The 8,485-nt window shown below is 42.4% G+C and overlaps 1 protein-coding gene across 7 annotated transcripts in view; it reads left to right on the forward strand.

Annotated features, from left to right (window-relative positions):
• CDCA2 (cell division cycle associated 2) overlaps positions 1 to 788 on the forward strand; it is a 28,095-nt gene extending 27,307 nt beyond the window's left edge. For all 7 annotated transcript variants that reach the window (XM_028708243.2, XM_028708245.2, XM_028708246.2 and 4 more), the window contains one exon: positions 24 to 788. The gene's annotated coding sequence lies outside the window, so the exon portion shown is untranslated. The remainder of the gene's footprint in view (positions 1 to 23) is intronic.
• The last annotated feature ends 7,697 nt before the right edge of the window (positions 789 to 8,485 follow it).

Genomic DNA, 8,485 nt, shown 5'->3' on the forward strand with positions numbered 1-8,485 from the left:
TGTATCACATTTTCTCTTTTCAGAGACCGTATCCTGTGTGTATCAGAAGAGGGCAGTATGGCATAACTTACAAATGAGCATATTTTATAAGATCGCCTTTTGTTTTGTGTACTATATAGCTCGATCTTTAAGACACGTCAGAAACATTTTAAAAAATAAAATGCTATGGGCCTGATCCATTTTAAATTAGTATTCACTTTAGTTCTTTTAAAATTAATGGAAATTAGTTGTAACTAATTTGCTACATTGTCTAATCCAACCGGTTTGAAGTCTGTTCAAGCCCCTTTGGTTTCCATGGGAGAAATATAAGTACATGGTTTAATTCCCTCTGTCACTATTTCATGTAGTTTCCATGGAACAGTGTCACAGTTCTTGTTCTTCCCATGTGGTCTTGTACAGATGCTTCTCATTTTCCATACATAAACCTGACAAAGTTATTTCTGTGTGGAGGATTGTATTTTGCTATAGATTGGAATTTGTTGTAAAATAGAATGAAATGCTTCAAAATATTAAGAATTCTTTATTGTGCTGTTGTGTGTGTTTTTACCTATGCATAGGAGTGTCTCTTCTTGTATTGTACATTATTATTACAATTAAGAATATAAACCTATATAAGCTTAAATTTTTGACTTTAAAAGGCTTGGTAGAAATTGATTCCTGTTCGCAAACATGAAGTAGAAAAATGTGCACCTCAAATGATTTTATTATGTTTGAAGTGTGCAACAAATTTTTGTAGAAGTAAAGTTTTTATTTTCATAATGTGTCATTAAAATACATTGGAACCTCAATCTTGTTCTTACCCCATGGCTGTTGTAGTGCAAAATGTAGTGGATATCCTGTAAAAGGTAAGGATAGATGCTTCTTGTCTATGAATATGGGATAACATTTGAGTCTGGGAGTAATTTGATTATCCATGACAATTCCTTTCCACTCCTTCCCGATTCTCAACCCCCAATCCTCTGTACCATCCAGGTGCACAATTTTTCTCCCACTGATTAATGTAGGGGTATTGCAATTCTGTCATAAGATGCCAAATACATTTCAGCAGAAGGATGAGGTAAAATGTGTTGTCTGTTCCTGAACCAACTTCAGCCTCATGGGAACTTCTGGTTTCTCCAGATCCATGGAAGAAGAGTGACTTTGAATGCCCGTTTGCATGTGATAAGATCAGGAGTATGAGGCATAGCAGATCTCTCTCAAGCTGTGGCCCAAGAAACTGTTTGCCTAGGGTTCTAGAGGCTCAGAAATGTCATAGCAGTGCAGACATAATTATTTCTTAAAGCCTTGAGAGATTTCTTATATCCCTCCTTTGATTTTTGCCTGTTCAGGACTGTTTTTTTTTTAAGGTGGTTGCAGTTTCAGTTTACTTTAATTGGTTGTGTGAAGTGGAGGTTAGCTTACAAAAACATCAAGACAAAAAACCCAATCTAGAGCATTTTATTAATACTATGGGATAAGAATTACCGGTAAATAAATTTCATCTTTTAAAATGGTTTTGCTTTCCAGTCTTTTTATTATCTGGCGTTCTGCAGTACCTTGCCATTCTGTCTTTGTGTGCTTCAGTTTTATAGACACTGTTGCTTTTCTCCCCGGTTTCCTATTTGTAAGTAGAAAGAACATTTGAGGGGTGAGAGGAACAGGCAGATTTTACTCTGTGATGGATTGGGTTACAGATGCTAATAGGAATTGGTTGCTTATGCAGAAGAGGGTTAAAGTTGCTCATGGGAATTTTTTAAGAGCAAGCATGTAGTTGCTGCAACTCCAGTAATCCAAAGCTAGGAGCTGAAACCTGAGCCAGGGCTGAATCTAAATTGAGGACTTGGAAGTGTAAATAGTGAGTGAACTGAGACTCGTTCAGCACTTATAGGGGAAAGAGGTATTTGGGACCATTGTACTTGAGAGGAAAGAGGAATTGGCAAGGGGCTCCTCACTTCTGAACGGTGTGTAAAGTAAAACACTTCATCCAGTGACCACACGCCTCTGCAAAACACTGTTCTTTTGAGGAGTGAAGAAAAGTATACTTTGTAGCTTTGGCACAGTTCTCGGCTAAAGTGGCTATCATGCAACCAGTTGGAGTGCAGAGCTGGGGCTCACTTGCCTCCTGTTTGGAAAATCTGAAACAGTTGCCAGGATGAGCTCTAGTCCAACACTGAAAGGGCTGCTTCGCTCGCCACCTTTTCTGCACAGCTATTTTTCTACATGGAAGTGATGTCTTCGTAGAAGAAAATGTGTGCATTATGTGAACCGCAGCCTGTTTTCGCTATGCCACAAGTACTTTACAATCCATGTATTCACGTTACAGTAAACAGCCCCCCCCCCCCCGGATTGTGTGTTAAATTATAAATTGTGAGACAGTCCTTATGGACAGAGAGGTGTTAAGTTCTTCCTGGCTTACAATTAAATTGCTGGGGAAGCTCTGGCTCATGGGCATAATCAGCTCTAGATTCAGGTAGGTAGCTGTGTTGGTCTGACTCAGTCGAAATAAATAGTCCAGCACCTTAGAGACCAACTAAGTTTGTTCTGGGTATAAGCTTTTGTGTGCATGCACACTTTTTAAGCAGCCCTGTTTGGCTTGCCATGTGGCTTTGCTTCTCTGTCACATGATGTCATATGACACCTGGGTGGGAAAACTAAACCCTTACACTACAGCAACAGAAATACATGCCAAATTCAGGATTGCAGCTGGAATGTAAGTCAGAAGTGCATTAAAGGTGTATGCTCAATTCCTCCTTTGAAGTTGAATCACCTGATGTCAGATGATTGGCAGTGAGCATCTCCCACCCATCCGACCTGTCAAAGTGGTTTGGAGGGTGGGTGCAGGAATATTGGATCCACTTCACACAGGCACACACACCCCTGAATTAAATCCTAAATTCATGTATTTTGTAATTGCTACATAGGTGTGTGTGTGTGTATATATATATATATATATATATATATATATATATATATATATGCTTTCGTAGATTTTCACGGGTACAGGAATGCAGGTTTTGGTGTCCTCGGGTGTCTTCCCGTGTAAAAGTTGGGGTGTCTAGGCGACGTTTCGACGAGGTCTCACTCGTCATCTTCAGGCTGGTGCTTTCGGCTTCTTGTTACTGGAACAGAGCAGGATCTCAGTGTTTGAGTTGCTATAAATACTGTTGAGGAGGTGTGGTGTATAGCCTCCAATGTTCTGGGCCGAGAGGAAGTTCCCAGGCTAGTGTGCCTTTTCTTCTTTTGTTCCTTAATTGCTTGAGGGATATCTTGAGTGATTTCTTGAGTGATATCCTGAGTACCACTTAGGTGGGTCATTAGGTGTGGATTAGTTGCTAAAGCCTTTGTGTCTTGACCTCTTGAACTTTGTGAAGAGTTTTTCTGAGAAGATGGCTGTACTGCACTTAGTTGTGCTCTGGCTTGGCTTCGTGTATAGGGGCGAGCTGTGGTTTTGTGGCCTGTGCCAGCCAGATCTGTGTAGGGATTGCAGGGGGGTGCAGCATCCGGAGGTGCCACCATGGTTTGGCTACTGGATGGTGTCTGTAATTTATCTGTGGAGAGGGTCTGGGTTTGGGTCTGGTGTGGTTGATTGGTGATGGCGTTCTGTGTGCCTCTGGATCTGGTGTCAGTTTTTGTGGGGAGGGCTAATTTCCAGATGTCTGGCAAGCGGGATGTGTCGTCACGCTTGTTCATGTTGTGAGGGTGTTTCTCTATCTCGATGGCTTCCATGATTATTCTCTTGTGGTGATGTTCCATGTTAGAGAGCAATTTGGAATCTGCAAAATTAATTTCGTGTCCTGTTTCTTTCATGTGTTGGAAAAGAGAGGAAGTTTTTTCTTCTTTTTTGACGGCATTCTTGTGTTCTGCGATACGTGCATTTATTCGTCTGTTTGTTTGTCCAATGTACGTGGCTGGGCAGACTTTGCAGGGTATTTCATAGACCCCTTGGTCTGGCTGGCACAGGCCACAAAACCACAGCTCGCCCCTATACACGAAGCCAAGCCAGAGCACAACTAAGTGCAGTACAGCCATCTTCTCAGAAAAACTCTTCACAAAGTTCAAGAGGTCAAGACACAAAGGCTTTAGCAACTAATCCACACCTAATGACCCACCTAAGTGGTACTCAGGATATCACTCAAGAAATCACTCAAGATATCCCTCAAGCAATTAAGGAACAAAAGAAGAAAAGGCACACTAGCCTGGGAACTTCCTCTCGGCCCAGAACATTGGAGGCTATACACCACACCTCCTCAACAGTATTTATAGGAACTCAAACACTGAGATCCTGCTCTGTTCCAGTAACAAGAAGCCGAAAGCACCAGCCTGAAGATGACGAGTGAGACCTCGTCGAAACGTCGCCTAGACACCCCAACTTTTACACGGGAAGACACCCGAGGACACCAAAACCTGCATATATATATATATATATATATATATATTAAAAAGACTTTAATATGAAAGACTTGTGTGCAGTGCCTTTTGTTTTAAGAGAGTGGACAGGCTGAGCTTTTGTGTTAAACTGCTTTGATAACGGTTGTGAAGAACTTGAAACAATTTAACCAGCATTTCTCAATGGGAGCACAAGCTCATACTGATTGCAGTTTGCATTTTTTTAAAGGGTAGGGGGTGTCATAGTTCAGTACAGAAGGTACCAGACTCAGTGCCTGCCATTTCCAGTTAAAGGGCTTGGATAGGAAGCTTCCTAAAACCAAATCAGTCTGTTTTTCTATCTGACAGTATTGGCCACGTCACCTGAGATGCTAGGAAGCTGCTGCTGTCTCCTGTACCCGTGAAAATCTACGAAAGCAAATATCTCACCTCTACGGGGAGGAAACCTTCCAGCTGACAAGAACCTACGAGAAACTAGAAATCCGAAGAGCCACCATCTTATGTGATCTCTTGTTCCTACGCAACTGCCGAGACAACAACTTAATTCCCACATGCTTCCAACTTAAATTCCACTCTAAAACCCCAGCTACCGAAAGGATCCTGAAACGAACTGAACTATCCCTAATCAGAAACGAACTACACAAGAAAAGATACCTACTAAACCAAACCAACAAAGATCTGCTCACTCTTCACCTCAAACTCTGTAACAAAATCCACCCTGCACTCTGGGACAAATGCAAACAACTAGCCGTCTGGAGAGCTGAAACGGAGACCTCACATAAGACAGACACACACACCAACAAACTCCACAAACTAGAGAAACGCCAGAAGCCCAGCCACCCTCCACAACAACCCATGAAACAAACAGTACATAACATATCAGACAGGATCCTCACCTCAACTGAAACCAAAGTACTCTCCAAAGGTTTCAACTTTGCAGTCGCCCCGAGACGCATCCCCACGGAAAACATCATATGCGGAGTCGAAGCTAGCCTAACCAAAATCAACCCAGATGAAGCCAATAAAATCAGACTTGAAGTCACCAACATCCTCTGCTCCAGCAAACCACCCAGAAGCAATTTACACAAAGAAGAACAGAAAGCACTCACCAACCTGAGGAAAGACAACAACATAATCATTCTCCCAGCAGACAAAGGTAATGCCACTGTTGTGATGAACACATCGGACTACCAAGCAAAACTATCAAATCTACTCCAAGACCCTACCTACCAACCTATAAAAACAGATCCCACCACCTATCTGGAAAAAACCACCAAATCCAAAATAAAAGCCTCTCCTATCAGTGAAGAAATCCAGCTAAGAATCATCCCCAGAGAAAAATCATCCAGATGCCCCAAACTCTACGGCCTCCCCAAGATACACAAAGAGGGAACACCACTCAGACCAATAGTCAGCTCCATAGGCTCACCTCTACAAAATCTCGCTAAATTTCTCGCCAAGCAACTTCAGCCCTATGCAGAATCCATCTCTTCACACGTTCCAAACTCCTTCCAGTTCATAGAAACAATAAAGAAGCAAAACCTACATCCCAATGACCTACTTGTGAGCTTCGATGTTGTATCTCTCTTCACACAAGTGCCCATTAATGAAGCCTTGACAGCCATTCAAAACAAATACAATCCCCCCGAATACATCTTGGACCTGACCAACCACTGCCTAACCAACACGTACTTCATCCACAATGGACAAAGATACAAACAGATAGAAGGAGCACCTATGGGATCACCCCTCTCACCGGTCATCGCAAACCTGTACATGGAACACTTTGAAACCAATGCTTTAGACAAGTCAGAACACAAACCCAAACTTTGGCTCAGATATGTTGACGACACCTTTGTAATTTGGCCACACGGGAAGGAAAAACTGGACAGCTTCCTCACACATCTCAACAGCCTACACCCCAAAATACAATTCACTATGGAAATAGAAGCCAACAACCAACTTCCCTTCCTTGACGTCCTAATCTACAAAAAACCTGATGGCTCCCTAGGACACACTATCTACCGGAAAAAAACACACACCAACCGCTACTTACATGCACAATCACACCACCACCCTGCACAAATAAACTCCGTAGCCAAGACTCTCATCTCCAGAACCAAACGCCTGGCTGACAAAGACCACTTGACAACTGAGTTACAGAATCTCTCAAATGTGTTAATTGCCAATGGATACCAGCAAAACAGGGTTACGAAGCTAATCCAAAAAGAAACACCCCCCAAAAACCAAGACACAGAAGAAAACAATGGCATGGCCCTCCTTCCTTATATCAAGGGCACTACAGATAAAATTAGCAAAATCCTCCATAAACACAATATCAAAACAGCCTTTTGCGCCAACCAAAAGATAGCCAATATCCTCAGAAACCCCAAGGATAAAATCCAGTTGGAAAACCAAGGGGTCTATGAAATACCCTGCAAAGTCTGCCCAGCCACGTACATTGGACAAACAAACAGACGAATAAATGCACGTATCGCAGAACACAAGAATGCCGTCAAAAAAGAAGAAAAAACTTCCTCTCTTTTCCAACACATGAAAGAAACAGGACACGAAATTAATTTTGCAGATTCCAAATTGCTCTCTAACATGGAACATCACCACAAGAGAATAATCATGGAAGCCATCGAGATAGAGAAACACCCTCACAACATGAACAAGCGTGACGACACATCCCGCTTGCCAGACATCTGGAAATTAGCCCTCCCCACAAAAACTGACACCAGATCCAGAGGCACACAGAACGCCATCACCAATCAACCACACCAGACCCAAACCCAGACCCTCTCCACAGATAAATTACAGACACCATCCAGTAGCCAAACCATGGTGGCACCTCCGGATGCTGCACCCCCCTGCAATCCCTACACAGATCTGGCTGGCACAGGCCACAAAACCACAGCTCGCCCCTATACACGAAGCCAAGCCAGAGCACAACTAAGTGCAGTACAGCCATCTTCTCAGAAAAACTCTTCACAAAGTTCAAGAGGTCAAGACACAAAGGCTTTAGCAACTAATCCACACCTAATGACCCACCTAAGTGGTACTCAGGATATCACTCAAGAAATCACTCAAGATATCCCTCAAGCAATTAAGGAACAAAAGAAGAAAAGGCACACTAGCCTGGGAACTTCCTCTCGGCCCAGAACATTGGAGGCTATACACCACACCTCCTCAACAGTATTTATAGGAACTCAAACACTGAGATCCTGCTCTGTTCCAGTAACAAGAAGCCGAAAGCACCAGCCTGAAGATGACGAGTGAGACCTCGTCGAAACGTCGCCTAGACACCCCAACTTTTACACGGGAAGACACCCGAGGACACCAAAACCTGCATATATATATATATATATATATATATATATATATATATTAAAAAGACTTTAATATGAAAGACTTGTGTGCAGTGCCTTTTGTTTTAAGAGAGTGGACAGGCTGAGCTTTTGTGTTAAACTGCTTTGATAACGGTTGTGAAGAACTTGAAACAATTTAACCAGCATTTCTCAATGGGAGCACAAGCTCATACTGATTGCAGTTTGCATTTTTTTAAAGGGTAGGGGGTGTCATAGTTCAGTACAGAAGGTACCAGACTCAGTGCCTGCCATTTCCAGTTAAAGGGCTTGGATAGGAAGCTTCCTAAAACCAAATCAGTCTGTTTTTCTATCTGACAGTATTGGCCACGTCACCTGAGATGCTGGGAAGCTGCTGCTGTCTCCATCATTTGCTACCTGCTATTTTTTAAAATAGAGATACTGAGAATTGAGCCTGAGAACTTCTGCATACAAATCATGTGCTCTATCACTGAGCTGTGGTTTCTCTCAACAGAGTTCTTTTTCCCTGATGATAAAAAAAATAAATAGCTCACTGATTTTCTTGCAAATTCCCAGGCAGCTGCAGAATTCTGGCAATGTGATCAGAGGGAGGGAAAGACTGATCTTGTTGCAATGTTTGACTGTCTTTGTAGGGACTAACCCCTTAGTATTAACCAGCATTGTGCTGTTTTTATAGCTGTCCTGTAGCTTGCCTCTTGTCTGCCAAAATAACTCTATATGCGTTAAAATTAGATCAGGGTTTGGCTTTTTTAATGGGATATTTGACATTT

The sequence above is a fragment of the Podarcis muralis genome, chromosome 15 (assembly GCF_964188315.1).
Source record: "Podarcis muralis chromosome 15, rPodMur119.hap1.1, whole genome shotgun sequence".
NCBI lineage: Eukaryota > Metazoa > Chordata > Lepidosauria > Squamata > Lacertidae > Podarcis > Podarcis muralis.